Consider the following 21,260-nt stretch of genomic DNA (forward strand, 5'->3'; position numbering starts at 1 on the left):
TTCCCGACACTTTGCATTTTGCTCAGGATTCCAGCATCTGTGGTTTCCTGTGTCTCCAAAAGCGTGCTTTATCTAAAATCTGTATTTGAAAAAAATAAAACAAGATTCAGAAGAAAGATGGGGGGAAAATGCCGGGTCAGGTAGCATTTCTGAAGAAAATAGATGGGTGATGTTTGGGGACTGGACCCCACTTCAGACCGGAACCAAAACGTCTCTTATTCGTTTTCTCCAGAGGTGCTGCCTGACCCGTTGAGTTACTCCAGCATTTTGTGTCTATCTTTGGTGTAAACCAGCATCTGCATCTACACACTTAGTATTCAGTATTGTATTCAGTTCAGGTCACCATGTTATAGGAAAGATGTTATCAAGCTGGAAAGCGCGCAGAGAAGATTGATGAAGATTTTGCCAGGACTCGCAGCACTTTAAGTGGCTCCATTATCAGGGCTATCAATAGGTGTGGAACGAATCAAAGTAATGGTGGCGCAGCGGTAGAGCTGCTGTCTTACTGCGTCAGAGATCCGGGTTTGATCCTGACTACGTGTGCAGTGTGGAGTCTGTACGTTCTCCCCGTGACCGCGTGGGTTTTCTCCATGTATTCCAATTTCTTTCCATACTCTAAAGACGTACAGGTTTGGAGGCCAATTGGCTTCGGTAAAGATTTTAAATTGTTCCTAGTATGTAGGATCTTTGGTATAGACCATTATCTGTGGTAATTTCACAGAAGATTTCCATTGCAAAAAGCAACCCACAAAATGCAAAAGACCAACATATCATTGTCCCTTCCTGCCTTAGTCTCTGTCTAACTTGTATTTCAATGCTTTGCCTCAACCCCTGTGGCTATACACTGTTGAATCTTCTTGCTCCTGAATTGTATTGTTGATATCTAGTCTAACCAAGATCATTTAAAAAACATGTCTGATTTCTATCCCATTTTGTTTTTTAAATGAAGCTTGGTCTTGGAATGCTTTGGATCCCACCACTGGCCACATCTTTCCATCTCCTCCTCTGTCTGCTTTCAGCAGAGACTGCTCCCTCCGTAATTCCCTGGTCAATTCGGCCCTTCCCACCGAAACCACCCCCTCTCCTGGCACTTTCCCTTGCAACCGCAGGAAATGCTACACTTGTCGTTTTACCTCCCCACTTGTCTCCATTCAAGGACCCAAGCAGTGTTCCCAGGTGCGGCAGAGGTTCACCTGCACCTCCTCCAACCTCATCTATTGCATCCGCTCCTCCAGATGTCAGATGCTCTTCATCGGTGAGACCAAGCGTAGGCTTGGCGATCGCTTCGCCCAACACCTCCGCTCGGTTCTCATTCACCTACCTGATCTCCCGGTGGCTCAGCACTTCAACTCCCCCTCCCATTCTGAATCTGACCTTTCTGTCCTGGGCCTCCTCCAAGGCCAGAGTGAGTCCCACTGCAAATTGGAGGAGCAGCACCTCATATTCCACTTGGGCAGTTTGCACCCCAGTGGTATGAACATTGACCTCTAATTTCAGGTAGTCCGTGCTTTCTCCTCCCCTTCTCAGCTCTCCCTCAGCCCACTGACTCCACCTCTTCCTTTCTTCTTCTCGCCCCACCCAACCTCACATCAGTCTGAAGAAAAGTCTCGGCCTGAAACGTTGTCTATTTCCTTCGCTCCATAGAAGCTTCCTCACTCGCTGAGTTTCTCCAGCATTTTTGTCTACTTTGCCACCTGCCTTGCTTTGATGTGTGAGTTGGTTTTCTCTAGATTCTGTTGCATGTCTGAGTCATATAGTTTGGTATTTTCTAAGAATTGTTTTGAAGTTTATATTCCTCCTACCAAAATGCAGTATGACACATCTATCTATATTGAAATGCACTTATTGTTTCCATTAACTGCCCCACACTCGCCAACCACCACTAACCTCCTCAATATAATAACATAGAAACATAGAAAATAGGTGCAGGAGGAGGTCATTCGGCCCTTCGAGCCAGCACCGCCATTCAATATGATCATGGCTGATCGTCCCCAATCAATAACCCGTGCCTGCCTTCTCCCCATATCCCTTGACTCCACTAGCCCCTAGAGCTCTATCTAACTCTCTCTTAAATCCATCCAGTGATTTGGTCTCTACTGCCCTCTGTGGTGGGGAATTCCACAAATTCACAACTCTCTGGCTGAAATAGTTTTTTCTCACCTCAGTCTTAAATGGCCTCCCCTTTATTCTAAGACTGTGGCCCCTGGTTCTGGACTCGCCCAACATTGGGAACATTTTTCCTGCATCTAGCTTATCCAGTCCTTTTATAATTTTATATGTTTTTACAAGATCCCCCTCATCCTTCTAAACTACATTGAATACAAGCCTAGTCTTTTCAATCTTTCCTCATATGACAGCCCCGCCATCCCAGGGATCAATCTCGTGAACCTACGCTGCACTGCCTCAATCACAAGGATGTCCTTCCTCAAATTAGGAGACCAAAACTGTACACAATACTCCAGATGTGAAGATGCTGGAAGCATGCATTGATATGAAGAGATATGAAGGCGCTCAACATCGATGTGAAGTCCTGGGAGAGCGTTGCAGCTGACCGCACGAGGTGGAGAGGTACCCTGAACCAACATCTCAAAACGGAGGAAGAGAAACTGGTGAACGCAGCGGCAGACAAGCGGGCACGCAGAAAGGAGCGCAGCAACTTCAACAAACCAGAGACCACATACAAATGTGACCTTTGCGACAGAGACTGTCTCTTCAGCCACAAGCGACGCTGCTCTAGCCAAGGTTTGGAGCAAGCAGCCAACAACTAGGATGCATCACCCATGGTCAGTCATGACCGAGGGGGGCCTACGCACTTGAGTCGTACATCATGGAATTATGTCCTTCGGCTAATCATGTCCATGCTGACCTTTAGACTTTAGAGATACAGCGTGGAGACAGGCCCTTCAGCCCACCGAGTCCACGCCAACCAGCGATCACCCCGTACACGAGCACTATCCTACACACGAGAGACAATTTACATTTTTACTGATTGACAATTAACCTACAAACCTGAGCGCCTTTAGAGTGCGGGAGGAAACAAAAGTACCTGGAGAAAACCCACGCGGTCACAGGGGAAAAGATACAAATTCCATTCAGACAGAACCCGTGTCTTTGGTGCTGTAAGGCAGTAACTCTACCGCTGTGCCACTGTGCCGCCCTAGACCATGAATTATCAATTGACATTGTTCCCAATTTGCTCTTCTTACAATAGCATCAACTCTCCTCAGACTTGCCAATCACCATGTTATTGGGATGGGCGAAGGAAACTAGAGCACCCGAGGGAAATGTATCCAATTATAGAAACGTATGAAATTATAAAAAGACTGGACAAGCTAGATGCAGGAAAACTGTTCCCAATGATGTGAGAGTCAAGAACCAGGGGCCACGGTGCAAGAATAAAGGGGAGGCCATTTAAAACTGAGATGAGAAAAAAAGCTACTTCACCCAGAGAGTTGTGAATTTGTGGAATAATTCTCTGCCAATGAAGGCAGTAGAGGCCAATTCACTGGATGAATTTAAAAGAGAGTTAGATCGAGCTCTAGGGGCTAGCGAAATCAAGGGATATAGGGAGAAGGCAGGCACGGGTTACTGACTGTGGATGATCAGCCATGATTACAATGAATGGCGGTGCAGGCTTGAAGGGCCAAATGAGGTAATTCAAGGGCAGGATTAAAGCAGGTTGCTATAGCTGTGTAGAGCTGGTGGCTGCACCTCTGTGCCAGTCACCTATAATAGGATGAAGAAACTTAGTGAATGAAACGGCAGATAAGTTCCCATTCACCACCACTCTCTTTTGCCTCGTTGAACTAGTATTGAACTACTTTTCCTTCAGTTTCACTCACCGTCTCCAAGTCGGAATCATGGAGTCATCTCGCACGATTTCCCTGCGACTGCGCGGGTTTCCTCCGGGTTCCTCCGGTTTCCTCCCACATCCCAAAGACATGCGGGTTTGCAGGTGAGATTGCCCGTAGTGTGTAAGGAGTGCATGAGAAATTGGGAATACCGTACAACTAGTGTGAACGGGTTGTTGTGGACTCGGTGGGCCGAAGGGCCTGTTTTCACAGACAGCGCTCAAGGTCAGGATTTAACTTGGGCCTCTGGCACCATGAGGCAGCGTCCCAATCGCTGCACCACTCTGCCGTCCTTATCTGAAAGAGAAAAGTGCGAAGGCGGATAGGAAAGGTTTAGAGGAGTGTGTAGGATGGAACTGAAGATGCTGGTTTGCACCGAAGATAGACATAAAACGCTGGAGTAACTTAGCGGGACAGGCAGCATCTCTGGATAGAAGGAATCCGTGATGTTTTGGGTCGAGACGCTCCTTCAGAATCTGAAGAATGGTCTCGACCCGAAACGTCACCCATTCCTTCTCTCCAGAGATACTGCATGTCCTGCCGATTTACTCCAGCATTTTGTGTCTGTTATATTCCGGATAGCAGAATGAATAAAAAATTACACACAGGTTGCCTGGATCACGAGAGAGATTTATTACCCAACATTCCCTATTTATATACAGCACCAACTCATTAACATATACATGAATATGCATGAATACTGCTCCCCTTTTTTTAAGGATTAAATCTAAGTATACAGTTTCAATTTTATTGTTGTGATACTTGATTTAACCAGTATTTATGAAATCTTAAATGATAAACAAAATATATTTATTTTACATATTTACACATTTTACTTATACAGTGAGTTACTTAACTTACAAACCTAACCTGACTACTTGTTTACGGATCCTGCCTGATCGTCTAACAGTAACAGGTGTAACAGGTTTAGGTGTTGACTCAACTGTAGGCTAGTTTGGCTCTGTTTTAGTACCCTGACTTTGACCAGAGGAATATGTTTCTTTGTCTGTACTAACTGAACTTTGTGTGTCAATCACAGTGGTCTCTTCCAACTCAATTTCAGATAAAAAACCTCAGGTATTAGGACTTCATGCTCAGTTTTTGGTTCATCTTTGGCTGGAATCATTTGATCAACATGGACACTTTTGATCCTATCTCCAACTACAACTAAGTATATTTTTGTTCCACATGCTTCCACTATTTTCCCAACATCCTATTTGTCTTGACTGGACTTGTTGGGGGGACTGAGAACACAAACCTGCTCATCTGGCTTGAAGTACCTCTCCTTTTTGTGGGAGTCAAAATGTTGCGATTTTGACTTAACTGTTTTTGCTCAACTCTCAATGCCAAATTGGGCTGAACTGGACTTAGGTGTATTCTTAGCCTTCTCTTCATCAACAGTTCTGCAGGTGAGTAACCTGTTGTTGTGTGTTGTGTGGTTCTGTACTTCAGCAAGAGACTAGCCAAATGATGTTTCATGCTGAGCTTTGAACTACCCTGTAAAACCTGTTTCTTGAGAGTATCTTTGACAACTCTAACGGACCTTTCCACTGCCCCATTGGAGGCTGGATGGTATGGGGGAACAAGTGTGTGTTTTACACCATTCCACTGCATGATACTTTGAACCATTCTGAACGAAACTGAGGCCCGTTATCAGAAACAAGTTCTTCCGGTAAACCATGGCATGCAATAATGGATCTCAACTCATCTATGATCTTAACTCAGTAGTAGTGCTTGACCCTATATGCTTAACCTCAATCTATCTGGAATGACTATCTACCAGTACCAGAAAGTGATCATTACCCTTTTCACAAAAATCTACATGAACTCTCTGAAAATAACTACTTGGCAATGACCATGGTTGCAGTGGTGTTTTTGGTGGTTTACTCCAGCAATTTTGGCAGACGCTACATTTGCTCACCAGTGACTCGATGTCACTGACAATACCAGGCCAATACACAAAACTTCTGGCAATTGACTTCATGCTTACTATGCCAGGATGTTCGGTATGAAGTTCATTCATAATTTTGTTTCTCAAAGACTCTGGTACGACCACTCTGTAACCCCACTTAACACATCCCAGCTCACATGATAATTCATGGCTTCGATTATGGAAAGGCTTCAGCTCTGAGTTTAGAACTGAGTTCAATCCACTATCGATTTCAGTCCAACCGTTCAATGTCTGTTCATAGACCCACTTCAGCACAGTGTCTTTACCTGTTTCTGCTGCAATTTATGTTGCAGTCACTGGAAAGTCGTCATCTACAACTTGCAGTGTGTAGATTGAGTTCTCACTTCCCATGTCAGAGTTTTCATGGTGCAACTGGGACAACGCATCTACTACTATGTTGCACTTGGAGCTTCAGTACTCCACCTTGTAGTCATACTGGGACAGCAAAATTGCCCAGCGCTGCATCCTTGATGCCGCCATGGAAAGTATAGCTGACTTGGGACCAAGTATCACTAGTAGTGGCTTGTGATCAGTCACTAGGGTGAATGGTCTGCTGAGAAGAAACTGCTGGAATTTCTTGATTCCGAACACGATGCTGAGTGCTTCCTTTTCTATCAGTGCATAATTACTCTCACTTGGTGATAGGGTGCAGGATACAAAAGCAATAGGCTTTTCCAGTCCGTCATTCATTACGTGGGAGATCACTGCACCTACACCATAACTTGAAGCATCACAAGCAAGTTTCATCTCGCGTGTCGTATCGTAGTGAACAAGGAGTTTGTCACTCATCAAGTTTTCTTTGCGGATGTCATACGCACGTTGCGGTTCCTTTCCCCACATCCATTTCGCATATTTTTGTAGCAGATGATGTAGTGGCTTTAGCACAGTTGCTAAATCTGGAAGGAATGGTGCATAGAACTGCACCATCCCAAGGAATGATCGAAGCTCTGACACATTGTTGGGTTTTGGAGCATTCACTATTGCTTCAACTTTCGCCTTCACAGGGCGAAGTCCATTGGCATCTACTTTGGGTCAATAGACAATAGGTGCAGGAGTAGGCCCTTCGAGCCAGCACCGCCATTCAATGTGATCATGGCTGATCATCCCCAATCAGTACCCCGTTCCTGCCTTCTCCCCATATCCCCTGACTCCGCTATTTTTAAGAGCCCTATCTAGCTCTCTCTTGAAAGCATCCAGAGAACCTGCCTCCACCTGAGGCAGAGAATTCCACAGACTCACCACTCTCTGTGAGAAAAAGTGTTTCCTCGTCTACATTCTAAATGGCTTACTCCTTATTCTTAAACTGTGTCCCCTGTTTCTGGACCCCCCTCAACATCGGGAACATGTTTCCTGCCTCTAGCGTGTCCAAGCCCTTAACAATCTTATATGTTTCAATGAGATACCCTCTCATCCTTCTAAACTCCAGAGTATACAAGCCCAGCTGCTCCATTCTCTCAGCATATGACAGTCCCGCCATCCCGGGAATTAACCTTGTAAACCTACGCTGCACTCCCTCAATAGCAAGAATGCGCTTCCTCAAATTAGGGGACCTAAACTGCACACAGTACTCCAGGTGTGGTCTCACTATGGCTCTGTACAACTGCAGAAGGACCTCTTTGCTCCTATATTCAACTCCTCTTGTTATAAAGGCCAACATATCATTCGCTTTCTCCACTGCCTGCTGTACCTGCATGCTTACTTCCATAGACTGATGAACAAGGACCCCCACATTTATCCGCATTAAACTTCATCTGCCATGCACCTGCCCACTCCCCCAACCTGTTCAAGTCACCCTGCATTCTCATAGCATCCTCCTCACAGTTCACACTGCCACCAAGCTTTGTGTCATCTGCAAATTTGCTAATGTTACTTTGAATCCCTTCATCCAAATCATTGATGTATATTGTAAATAACTGCGGTCCCAGCACCGAGCCTTGCGGTACCCCACTTGTCACTGCCTGCCATTCTGAAAGGGACCCGTTAATCCCTACACTTTGTTTCCTGTCTGCCAACCAATTTTCTATCCATGTCAACTCTACCCCCAATATCATGTGCCATAATTTTGCTCACTAATCTCCTATGTGGGACCTTATCAAATGCTTTCTGAAAGTTCAGGTACACTACATCCACTGGCTCTCCCTTGTCCATTTTCCTAGTTACATCTTCAGAAATTCCAGGAGATTAGTCAAGCATGATTTCCCGTTCGTAAATCCATGCTGACTTGGACCGATCCTGTTACTGCTATCCAAATGTGCCGCTATTTCATCTTTTATAACTGACTCCAGCATCTTCCCCACCACCGATGTCAGGCTAACTGGTCTATAATTCCCTGTTTTCTCTCTCCCACCTTTCTTAAAAAGTGAGATAACATTAGCTACCCTCCAATCCACAGGAACTGATTCTGAGTCTACAGAACATTGGAAAATTATCACCAATGCATCCACGAGTCCAAGGTAGACCACCTCTAACTGCGCAAATGCACATTTACTTTGTCGCAGTTTGACATTGTGGCAGTTCAGTCAATAGACAATAGACAATAGGTGCAGGAGTAGGCCATTTGGCCCTTCGAGGCAGCACCGCCATTCAATGTGATCATGGCTGATCATCCCCAATCAGTACCCCGTTCCTGCCTTCTCCCCATATCCCCTGACTCCACTATTTTTAAGAGCCCTATCTAGCTCTCTCCTGAAAGCTTCCAGAGAACCTGCCTCCACCACCCTCTGAGGCAGAGAATTCCACAGTCATGTGAGATCTTGCTCAAGGATTTCCAGATGTTCTACCATGCCCTCTGTGAATATCAGTAGGTCATCCTGGTTGTACACAGTGCGGAATGCCTTGTAACATTTTGGCCCTGACAGACTGGAAACATTTCGAGGAGGATTTCACACCATAGGGCAACTTTGTATATGAATACAAGCCCTTATGTGTGTTGATAGTCAAATACTGCTGACTTTCCTTGTCGACATTGAGTTAGGTGTAAGCGTGAGACAAATCCAGTTTAGTGAAGACTCTTTCTCCGCTAATGTTCTGCGTACACATCGTGCAAGGTTGGTAATGGATATTGTTCGTCATCAACGGCTTGGTTGATTGTGACTTTGTCGTCACCACATAGTCGAACAGTTTTGTCGGCCTTGGGTACGGACACAATTGGCGTTGTCCAGTTACTCTGGTCTGTCTTCACGAGTACTCCATTCCGCTCTAACCTGTTGAGTTCTTCCTTCACTAGTTGCTTTAGTGCATATGGTTCAGGTCTTGGTCGACAATACACAGGTCTCACATCATGCTTAAGTCGAATGTGTGCAGAGTACCCTGTTATTCCCGTGTAACTGTCGGCAAAAATGTTTGCATGTTTGCTTATGACGTTATCGAGACATGATTTGGACAAATCGACGCTGAAAAATTTTCTTCCAGTCTAACTCTATTCTGCTCAGCCAATCCTTTCCAAGGAGGGTTGGTTTATTTCTGTAGCTGGCCACTATGATGGGCAGTATTACTGACTGACCATTATGCTGAACTTTACAGTTCATTTGTCCACATGACTACAAAACATCGCCCGAGTAGGTTCTCAGCTTGACCTTATTCTCAAACAATGGTATCTGTGGGAACTTTGTTTCATACAGGTCTTTGCTCATGACCGAACAATCTGGTGCCGTGTCAATACACATATCGATTAACTGTTCATTAATCAATAGCTTAGTTCGAAAGTCCTTGTCTTGGCTGGTTGTCGGCTTATCGATGTTGGTTGCATAAATGGTGTACAACCCAAGTTCATTTACATCTAGGTTCACCTTCAAGCTATGAACTCCTTTCTGGTGTTGTCGCTTGGTTCCTGCAGATTGTTGGTTTCCTGCTTTAAGCTTGGCCCGACATGCTGAGGCGAAATGGCCTTTCTTCCAGCAGTTATAGCACGGCCATTTTGAACTGACAAAATTGGGATGAGTGATTACCGTTGCAACAATACCAACTGGCTGAACTCGGGTCCGCGCCATACGTTGGTTTTGGTTTAGCGCCTCTTGGTTTGGCCATAGGCACTGCCTTGAGATTAGACAATAGACAATAGGTGCAGGAGTAGGCCATTTGGCCCTTCGAGCCAGCACCGCCATTCAATGTGATAATGGCTGATCATCCCCAATCAGTACCCCGTTCCTGCCTTCTCCCCATATCCCCTGACTCCGCTATTTTTAAGAGTCCTATTTAGCTCTCACTTGAAAGCATCCAGAGAACTGGCCTCCACCGCCCTCTGAGGCAGAGAATTCCACAGACTCACCACTCTCTGTGAGAAAAAGTGTTTCCTCGTCTCCGTTCTAAATGGCTTACCCCTTATTCTTAAACTGTGTCCCCCGGTTCTGGACTCCCCAACATCGGGAACATGTTTCCTGCCTCTAGCGCGTCCAAGCCCTTAATAATCTTATATGTTTCAATAAGATTCCCTCTCATCCTAAACTCCAGAGTGTACAAGCCCAGCTGCTCCATTCTCTCAGCATATGACAGTCCCGCCATCCCGGGAATTAACCTTGTAAACCTATGCTGCACTCCCTCAATAGCAAGAATGTCCTTCCTCAAATTAGGGGACCAAAACTGCACACAATACTCCAGGTGTGGTCTCGCTAGGGCCCTTTACAACTGCAGAAGGACCTCTTTGCTCCTATATTCGATTCCTCTTGTTATAAAGGCCAACATGCCATTTGCTTTCTTCACTGCCTGCTGTGCTTGCATGCTTACTTTCATAGACTGATGTACAAGGACCCCCAGATCCCGTTGTACTTCCCCTTTTCCCAACTTGATGTCATTTAGATAGTAATCTGCCTTCCTGTTTTTGCTACCAAAGCGGATAACCTCACATTTATCCGCATTAAACATCATCTGCCATGCATCTGCCCACTCCCCCAACCTGTCCAAGTCACCCTGCATTCTCATAGCATCCTCCTCACAGTTCACACTGCCACCCAGCTTTGTGTCATCTGCAAATTTGCTAATGTTACTTTGAACAGCCATTGCAGTCCGGGTGGATGAAACTCGCGAGTATTCTTTAATGCCATCTCCATTGTGGTAGCAATCTTGCTGCTTTCTCGAATGTAAGATCTGGAGTGTTCATGAGTTTGGACTGAATTCGTTCATCCACTAGACCACAAACAAATCTGTCACGTAGTGGGCGTCCGAGAAAGATTCCAAAGTTACAGTATAAACTTGAGTTTTCAAGGCAACAATGTATTCATTGATTGTCTCATTCTGCTTCTGGTTTCCAGTGCCAAATTTATAGCAATTTCCAGAGGCTTTGGGTTCAATGCTCCTCCAACTTCTTCATAATGTCATTGAACGGCACGTCTTTTGCCTTTAAGGGCGCAAGGAGATTCACGAGTGTGCCGTACACTTCAGGACCCGATCTCCGTGAGCAGAATCGCTTTCATGCGTTCGCAAACGGCCTTATTTGTTTCAGTCACTACCTCTCCTTCACCACTAATCTCCAGTATGTTGTTTGCCGTGAAAAACATGAACAGCTCTCTAGTCTTGTCAAAAGTGCCAAGGTTTCCGATGTAGCCCGTGGACGCTGCCATCGTGTCATTCTCTCTTTTTTTAAAGTCTGTTCAAAAACCCCGAATTCCTGTCTGTTCTGGTGTAACAATTCACTTAAAACTTAGCTGCACAAAGGCTATTCAGCTTGAGGAAATCAACAAAAAAACAGTCTAAAATGTTATACAATCCCAAGGACGACATCTTGCCACGTAGACACAACATAGTGATATTCTGCCAAACTCTCACCGATTTGTCCAGCTGCTGTTTTAAACTACAGTCCCCTGCATAGAAGGATCTGCGGCCTATCGTGTCCAGTTCACAAAACAACTGCGACACAACTCCGTATTTACTGTTTAAAATGTTAAACAATACTGCGTGTTGCAAAACAGTCCTGCACTGTATTTAAAGGATGAGTTCACAAACTCTATCCCATCCTTGTCGCCAATTTTGCTATATTCCGGACGGCAGAATGAATAACTACTTACACGCAGGTTGCCTGGATCATGAGAGAGTTTTATTACCCAACATTCCCTACTTCTATACAACACCAACTCATTAACATATACATGAATATGCATAAATACATTACAGTGTCTATCTAGGGTGCAGAGGAGTATGGGTCATGCACAGGAAAATGGAACTAGCTTAGAAGGCCTGTTTCTGTGCTATCTGACTTGATGGAGAGGGAGTATGTTTACATTGTTTGTTTGCATCTTGCAAACTAAGTGTGCTGAATGAGGTGACATTTAATTTGAGGGGAGGTTTAGCTTTCAGCTTCTCCAGTTATGGATTGCGTCATCTTGTATGGCTTGCAGCTCCAGTGTTTTCAGACTCCCGTTCTGTGTACTGAGCCCATGCAGACAACTGTCTACTGTTGTTATCTACAAGAGAGTGGATTGTGTGTCATGTGTTTGGGTTGATAGAACAATATAGCATCGAAACATGCCCTTCAGCCATGATGCCCCTGCCAATTATGATGCCAATTGATTAGTATTGATTTTTTATTGTCTTGTCATGTGTAATGAGAGCAGAACTTTGCACGCTATCCAGTCAAATTATACCATATGTGAAGATAGACACATATGCGAAATTATTCCAAAAAATTTGAGTAATTTTGCAGGTCAGGCAGCATTTTGGGGAAAAGGAATAGTTGATGTTTCCGGTCACAGAAGGCTATAGAGTCCAAGTCAGTGGATAGTTTTAAGGCAGAAATGGATAGATTCTTGATTAGTACGGGTGTCAGAGGTAATGGGGTGAAGGCAGGAGAATGGGGTTAGGAGGGAGAGATAGATCAGCCATGATTGAATGGCGGAGTAGACTTGATGGGCTGAATGGCCTAATTCTACTCCTATCACTTATGACCTTATGACTGTATGTGAATATAATCAAGCCGTACACAACTACACCAGGGAGTGCAGAGAAAAATGTAAGTGCTATAACGTTGCAATCCTATATTTAATTGGGATAGCTTACTACTTGACAATGATTTACTTATGACTTTCTTCTTGCACATAACTTATAATGGCAACTTAGTCAGTGATAGACAGAGAATAAAAATCCAAGTGAAGGTGAGGAAATAGTTTGGATCAGCATCATGTTCAGCGCAGACATTGTGCTTTGCTTAGTTTTTAAAGGTACAATGTGGAAACAGGCCCTTCGGTCCACCACCTTTCTAACTTGGAAAGCAATGATAGGATCGGTCAAAGTCAGCATGAATTTATGAATGGGAAATCATGCTCGACTAGCCACTGGGATTTTTTGAGGATGTAACAAGTAGAATGGATAAGGGAGAGCCAGTGGATGTGCTGTATCTGGACTTTCAAAAAGCCTTTGTCAAGGCCCACACAAGAGATTAGTGTGCACAATTAGAGCACATGGTATTGGGGGTAGGGTATTGACATGGATAGAGAACTGGTTGGCAGTCAGGAAGCAAAGAGTAGGAATTAACAGGTCCTTATCAGAATGGCAGGCGGTGCTGCAAGGCTCGGTGCTGGGACCCCAGTTATTTATAATATATATTAACAATTATATATTAACGATTATCAAAGCGTTTATGTACAGCAGGCAGTGAAGAATGCTAATGGTGTGTTGGACTTCATTGCAAGAGGATTTGAGTTTAGGAGCAAGAAGGTCTTACTGTCTGCCTCAGAGGGCGGTGGAGGCCGGTTCTCTGTATACTTTCAAAAGAGAGCTAGATAGGGCTCTTAAAGATAGTGGAGTCAGGGGATAAGGCAGGAACGGGGTACTAATTGGGGATGATCAGCCATGATCACATTGAATGGTGGTGTTGGCTCGAAGGGCCAAATGGCCTACTCCTGCACCTATTGTCTATTGTCTACTACAGTTGTACAGGGGTCTGGTGAGGCCAAGCCTGGACTATTGTGTGCAGTTTTGGTCTCCTAATTTGTGGAAGGACATTCTTGCTATTGAGGGAGTGCAGCGTAGGTTCATCAGGTTAATTCCGGGAATGGTGGGACGGACATATGATGAAAGAATGGATTGACTGGGCTTACATTCACTGGAATTTAGAAGGATGAGAGGAGATCTTATAGAAACATATACAATTCTTGAGGGATTGGACAGGCTGGATGCAGGAAGTGGAAGCATTTACCACTGGTTGTGAATCTGTGGAATTATTTGCCACAGTCGGCTGTGGAGGCCAAGGCAGTGGATATTTTTAAGACAGAGATAGATAGATTATTGATTAGTGTGGGTGTCAGAGTGTTATGGGGAGAAGGCAGGAGAATGGGGTTAGGAGGGAGAGATAGATCAGCCATGATTGAATGGCAGAGTAGACTTGATGGGCAGAATGGTGAATCTCTGGAATTCTCTGCCACAGAAGGTAGTTGAGGCCAGTTCATTAGCTATATTTAAGAGGGAGTTAGATGTGGCCCTTGTGGCTAAAGGGATCAGGAGGTATGGAGAGAAGGCAGGTACAGGATACTGAGTTGAATGATCAGCCATGATCATATTGAATGACGGTGCAGGCTCGAAGGTCTGAATGGCCTACCCCTGCACCTATTTTCTATGTTTCTATGAATAGCCTAATTATAATCCTATTCCTTTTGACCTTACCCCAACGCAGATGAATATATTTAGTAATAATAATAATAATAATAATAAATTTTATTTATGGGCGCCTTTCAAGAGTCTCAAGGACACCTTACAAAAATTTAGCAAGTAGAGGAAAAACATGTATGCGGAATGAAATAAATAGTAGAGATATGACTAGTACACAAATGAAAGACAGAATTCAATTCAAAACACAATATGAGGCAATTCAAGCACAGATGAAAAGGGAGGGGGACGTGGGGCTAAGGATAGGCAGAGGTGAAGAGATGGGTCTTGAGGCGGGACTGGAAGATGGTGAGGGACACGGAATTGCGGATCAGTTGGGGGAGGGAGTTCCAGAGCCTGAGAGCTGCCCTGGAGAAGGCCCTGTCCCCAAAACTGCGGAGGTTGGACTTGTGGATGGAGAGGAGACCAGCTGATATGGATCTGAGGGACCGTGAGGGTTGGTAGGGGGAAAGGAGGTCAGTGAGATATGGGGGGGGGGAGGCAGATGGTGGAGGGCTTTGTGGGTGAGGACCAGGATTTTGTAGGTGATCCGGTGGGAGATGGGAAGCCAGTGAAGTTGTTTGAGGACTGGAGTGATGTGATGCCAGGATTTGGTGTGGGTGATGAGTCGGGCGGCTGCGTTCTGGACCAGTTGGAATCGGTTGATGTAGGTGGAGCTGATGCCAAGGAGAAGTGAGTTGCAATAGTCCGGTCGGGAGGAGGTGAAGGCATGGATGAGTCTTTCAGCAGCGGGAGGTGTGAGAGAGGGTCTGATTTTGCCGATGTTGCGGAGGTGAAAGAAGGAGGTTTTAATGACATGGCGGATGTGAGGCTCAAGGGAGAGGGTGGAATCAAAGATCACGCCAAGGTTGCGGGCCTGGGGAGATGGGGAGACAGTGGTGCCGTCGATGGTGAGAGTGGGGTTATTGATTTTGCTGAGTGTGGCTTTGGAGCCCATGAGGAGGAATTCTGTTTTATCGCTGTTGAGTTTGAGGAAGTTATGTTGCATCCAGGTTTTTATAGCTGACAAACAGGAGTTGATATGGGAGAGGGCGGGGGATTTAGTGCCGAGGTAGATCTGGGTGTCATCAGCGTAACAGTGGAAGTCCAGGTTGAACTGGCGGAGTATCTGACCAAGGGGGAGGATGTAGATGATGAAGAGGAGGGGGCCGAGTACGGAGCCTTGGGGAACGCCTTGAGTGACTGTGGCTGTAGCAGAGGTGTGGTTGTGGTGAGAGATGAAGTGGGATCTGTTGGAAAGGTAGGAACAGAGCCAGCTGAGTGCAGAGCCTTCAATGCCAAGGTCCCGAAGTCTGGTAAGCAGGATGTTATGGTTCACTGTAAGTAAAGCCCCTATCACAAGTTTACATATAAATACTCTGGAATACTGAAGAAGGGTCTCGAGTCGAAATGTCACCCATTCTTCCTCTCCAGAGATGCTGCCTGTCCCACTGAGTTACTCCAGCATTTATATGTCTATCTACATATAAATACTCGATGATTTATCATTTATGCCTGAACATGAAACTAATCACAAGAGGGCAGCAAAGTCTTCACTGCCTAAATGTGAATGAAGTGGTAGATTTCTCTTACTGTCGGGCTTCCATTTATAGAGACAGGAGTCAAGAATATGTTATTGACATCGGTCCCAAAATGGTACAATGATTTTCTTATTTGCAGCAACACAACAAAGAAATAAACAATGACCGACTATGTCAATCCTAAGGACAGATTTGACTTAGTTGTTTTTCTTATACAGTCACAGAGTCTTGCAGAACAGAAACAGGCCCTACCATGCGGACCATGATTCCCCATCCAAGTCAGTCCTATTTTCTCGTGTTTCCCATAACGCTCCAAACCTTTCCTATCCATGTACCTGTCCATGTGGCTTTTAAATGTTGTAATTGTACTTCCTCCGGCAGCTTTTTCCATACAACTATCACTGTCCAACTGAAAAAGTTGCCCCTCATTGGAGACCACCGGACCACCTTTGATCAGACTTATTGAATTAAGTCTATCCCCTTTCATCTTAAACCTATGTCCTCTGGTTCCTGATTCTTCTATCTGGGTAAAAGACTCTGTGCATTTATCCGATGGACGTTCCGGGTCGAGTCTGCAGAAGGGTCTCGACCCGAAACGTCACCTATTCCCTTCTCTCCACAGATGCTACCTGTCCTGTTGAGTTACTCCAGCATTTTGTGTCTACCCCCAGTGTTGATACAGGTTCTCAGCCTATTGGGTTTCTATTGTACCTAAGCAACTGTCCAGTTCTTCCTCTGCAGACCAGGATCAGCATGAACTGGCAGCAACACCTCCTCCGCATTGACCATTGGCAGGGGTAGCTTAAGCCTGTAAGCTCAGTCCCCTGCCATACTCTTTCTATACCCGCGACAACGTAACCCGACATAGCATAGAGAGAGCAGTCCTGACCTATTATCTGCCTCATTGGAGACCATTGGACTATCTTTGAATAGACTTTACTGCATTTTATCTTGCACTAAATGGTATTCACGTTATTCCCATTATCATGTATCTATACAGTGCGGATAGCTCGATTGGAATCACGTATTGTCTTCCCGCTGACTGGTTAGCATGCAGCAAAAGCTTTTCTCTGTACCTTAGTACACGGGACATACTAAACGAAACTTTGAATTCATTGACAATACACAAGTTCATAAGTCATAGGAGCAGAATTAGGTCCATTCAGCCCATCGAGTCAATGTCATGGCTGATCTACCTTACCCTCTCAACCTATTTCTCCTGCCTTCTCCCCATTGATACGCCTGTTGTTAGATGAATAATAGGTAAGAACAAGTTAGTGAACAGGAGGGAGACTGCGAAACTGGTTTGAAAGATGCCAATGCAATAGTCTTGTTCTCAACGTTAGCAAGACCAAGCAGCTGATTAGAGACATAAAAAGCTGGAGTAACTCAGCGGGACAGGCAGCTTCTCTGGAGAGAAGGAATGGGTGACGTTTCGGGTCGAGACCCATCTCCAAGCAGCTGATTATTTACTTCACCAAGGGAATGCCAAGGATCTATGAACCCGTCTTCATAGATCGAATGGTGATGAAAGGAGTCATCAGCTTCAAATTTCTGCTCCCGCACATCTTTTAGTTTAGTTTAGAGATACAGTGTGGAAACAGGCCCTTTGGCCCATCATGTCCTTGCCGACCAGCGATCGCCCACACACTAGTTCTATCTCACACACGAGGGACAATTTACAGAAGTCAATTAACCTGCAAACTGCATGTCGTTTGAGTGTGGGAGGAAACTGGAGCACCTGGAGAAAACCCACACGGGCACACCCCAGAGAACGGGCAAACTCAGTACAGACAGTTATTGATCTGTCCTGAAATGAGCACATTTATGCTATTGCAATGATAGTTCTCCAATGTCTCTACTTCCTCAGAGGTTTAAGGAGATTTGGCATGTTACTAAATACTCTGACGAACTCTCTAAAAGTTGGTGAGCATGCTGATAGGTAGCATCACAACCTGGTTTGTTAATGAAGGAGGCTGGTTGACAGATAGTGGTTGACATTGCCTGGCCCATCATGGATTTAATGTCAGCACCAACAAAGGGATCTATATGAAGCACTTCCTCGAGAAGGCAGCCAGTAGCATCAAGGACCCTGGTCATGCTCTCATCTCATTGCTACCATCAGGAAGAAACTACAGAAGCCTGAGAACTTTTACCTCCGGGTTTAGGAACAGCACACTGCACATCCCTTGGACCACAATGCACAACCCTAACCACATCTCTACCACATCAGGGATGTAATATTGAGGCTCTCCAAAGCACTAGTCAGGCTGCATTGGGAATATTGTGAACAATTCTGGGCACCATAGCTGAGGAAGGATGTGCTGGCTCTGGAGAGGGGTCCAGGGGAGGTTTACAAGAATGATCCTAGGAATGAGTAGGTTAACCGATGATGAGCGTTTGACAGCACTGGGCCTGTACTCGCTGGAGTTTTGAAGAATGATGGGGGACCTCAGTGAAAGGCTTGGATAGAGTGGATGTGGAGAGGATGTTTCCACTAGTCTAGGACTAGAGGTCATAGCCTCAGAATTAAAGGACATTCTTTTAGGATGAGAAGAAATTTATTTCATCAAAGGGTGGTGAATCTGTGGAATGCTTTGCCACAGAAGGCTGTAGAGGCCAAGTCAGTAGATATTTTTAAGGCAGAGATAGATAGATTCTTGATTAGTACAGGTGTCAGTGGTAGGGGAGAAGGCAGGTGAATGGGGTTAGGAGGGAGAGATAGATCAGCCATGATTGAATGGCACAGTAGACTTGATGGGGGCGAATGGGCTAATTCTACTCCTATCACTTATGACCTTAACTACTATGGACTTTGAACTGAAGAAATACCAGACTTTGTACTGTGAGTCTCAAGAAGGATCCCAACCCAAAATGTCATCAAGTCAAGTCAAGTTTATTCGTCACATACGCATACGAGATGTGCAGTGAAATGAAAAGTGGCAATGCTCGCGGATTGTGCAAAAAAACCCTACAAAACAGAAAGGAACAGAATCAGTAATTACATATTTGTGGGAGGAAAAAAAGAAAAAAACAGCGATTTTAAAAAGACATTAGACAAAACAGTAAATTGGTACAGTAAGTTAATCACTAGTGAGATAGGAGTTTACAGTCCTAATGGCCCATGGGAAGAAACTCCTTCTCATCCTCTCTGTTTTCACAGCATGGCAACGGAGGCATTTGCCTGACCGTAGCAGCTGGAACAGTCTGTTGCTGGGGTGGAAGGGGTCCCACATGATCAGTCCATGTTCTCCAGAGATGCTGCCTGTCCAGCTGAGTTACTCCAACTCTTGGTGTCTCTTTTTCATGGATTTTCTACTGTCAAGTTTGCATACATACTTTGGCTTAGAAACATAGAAACATGGAAATTAGGTGCAGGAGTAGGCCATTCAGCCCTTCGAGCTTGCACCGCCATTCAATATGATCATGGCTGATCATCCAACTCAGTATCCCGTACCTGCCTTCTCTCCATACCCCGTGATCCCTTTAGCCACAAGGGCCACATCTAACTCCCTCTTAAATATAGCTAATAAACTGGCCTCAACTACCTTCTGTGGCAGAGAATTCCAGAGATTCACCACTCTCTGTGTGAAAAATGTTTTTCTCATCTCGGTCCTAAATGATTTCCCCCTTATCCTTAAACTGTGACCCCTTGATCTGGACTTCCCCAACATCGGGAACAATCTTCCTGCATCTAGTCTGTCCAACCCCTTAAGAATTTTGTAAGTTTCTATAAGATCCCACTTCAATCTTCTAAATTCTAACGAGTACAAGCCGAGTCTGTCCAGTCTTTCTTCATATGAAAGTACTGACATCCCAGGAATCAGTCTGGTGACCCTTCTCTGTACTCCCTCTATGGCAAGAATGTCTTTCCTCAGATTAGGAGACCAAAACTGTACGCAATACTCCAGGTGTGGTCTCACCAAGACCCTTGCACTATTATGCACTATTATTGCACTATTATGATCTGGTTTTGGCAACATTAATGCTATGGCCTAGACAGCACACTGATGTTTCTACTTCATCAGAAGGCTAGGGAAGTTTGGCATGTCTCCAATGCATCTTATCAATTTCTACAGCTGCACCATGGAAAGCATAATTTCAAGGTGCATCACAGCTTGGTGTGGCAACTGCTTTGCCCAAGACGGTAAGTAATAGCAGAGTTGTGGGTGCAGCTCCATGCAAGAGACAAACCAGCTTCCCTTTGCCATCTACTCCACCGACCCTCCACCCTGTCTTGGGTAAGCAACCAAAGATAATCAAGGAACACTCATACTCCGATCATTATCTCCAATCTGTGCAGAGGAGACAAAAGCTCAAAAGTACCTACCACCAGATTCAAGACCAGCTTCTCTGAGAAGGAATTTCTTTAGTCAGAGGGTGGTGATCTTCTGTGGAATTTGTTGCCACAAATGGCAGTGGAGGCCATGTCATTGGGTATTTTGAAGCGGAGATTGAGAGGGAGAAATTGATCAGCTATGATCCAGCTGGATGTGGGCAAGTTGGGACGAAGGGCCTAATTCTGCTCCTATTTCTTATGATCTTATTCCTTGCTATTATTGGACTCTTGAACTGAACTCTCATGTTTAATTTAGAGATACAGTGTGGCCCGCCCACCAATGGTCATCCGTATCCAACACACGGAAACCAATTGATAGAAGCCAATTAACCGACAAACCTGCGCGTCTTTGGAATGTGGGAGGAAGGCGGAACACCCGGAGAAAACTCACGTGGTCACAGGGAGAACGTAGAAACTCCGTACAGACAGCGTACATTTTCAGGATCGGAAACCAGGTCTCCGGCGCTGAGATGCATCAACTGAGCCACTGCGACACTGTGCTGCCCATATGTTATGGATGAGTTCCTGACCTTCCAATCTATCTTGTTGGGGTTCTTGAACTTCTTTTTTTTTCCCACATTTTCTTGGTAGGGTAGCAATCAAAAGAAAGTTTTTCACTGTATTCCAGCACATGTGACAATGATAAACTGATACCAATACCAATCCCCAGTTGAACGCAAACAAATTGAGCAGACTGATACAAAAACATACACTTTTAAAGAGGATCTCAGAAATGCTTGGCATCTACCATTTAATGTAAGGAGTCAAGTCAAGAGTCCTGAGTGGAGATACAAGGTACTACAGATGCTGGCTTACAAAGACAGACACAAAGTGCTGGAGTAATTGAACAGTTAGGCATCATCTCGGAGAACATGGATGGCTGATATTTTGGGTTAGGACCCTTCTCGGTCCCTTGCTCCAACCTGAAACATCAATGGGGTTAGGAGGGAGAGATAGATCAGCCATGAATGAATAGCGGTGACTTGATGGGCCGAATGGCCTAATCC

The 21,260-nt window shown here is 45.0% G+C and overlaps 1 protein-coding gene across 2 annotated transcripts in view; it reads left to right on the forward strand.

Annotated features, from left to right (window-relative positions):
• calb1 (calbindin 1) overlaps window positions 1-21,260 on the forward strand; it is a 60,444-nt gene that overhangs the window by 23,710 nt on the left and 15,474 nt on the right. The gene's annotated exons all lie outside the window — the stretch shown is intronic.

This window comes from Leucoraja erinacea, chromosome 4 (genome assembly GCF_028641065.1).
Source record: "Leucoraja erinacea ecotype New England chromosome 4, Leri_hhj_1, whole genome shotgun sequence".
NCBI lineage: Eukaryota > Metazoa > Chordata > Chondrichthyes > Rajiformes > Rajidae > Leucoraja > Leucoraja erinaceus.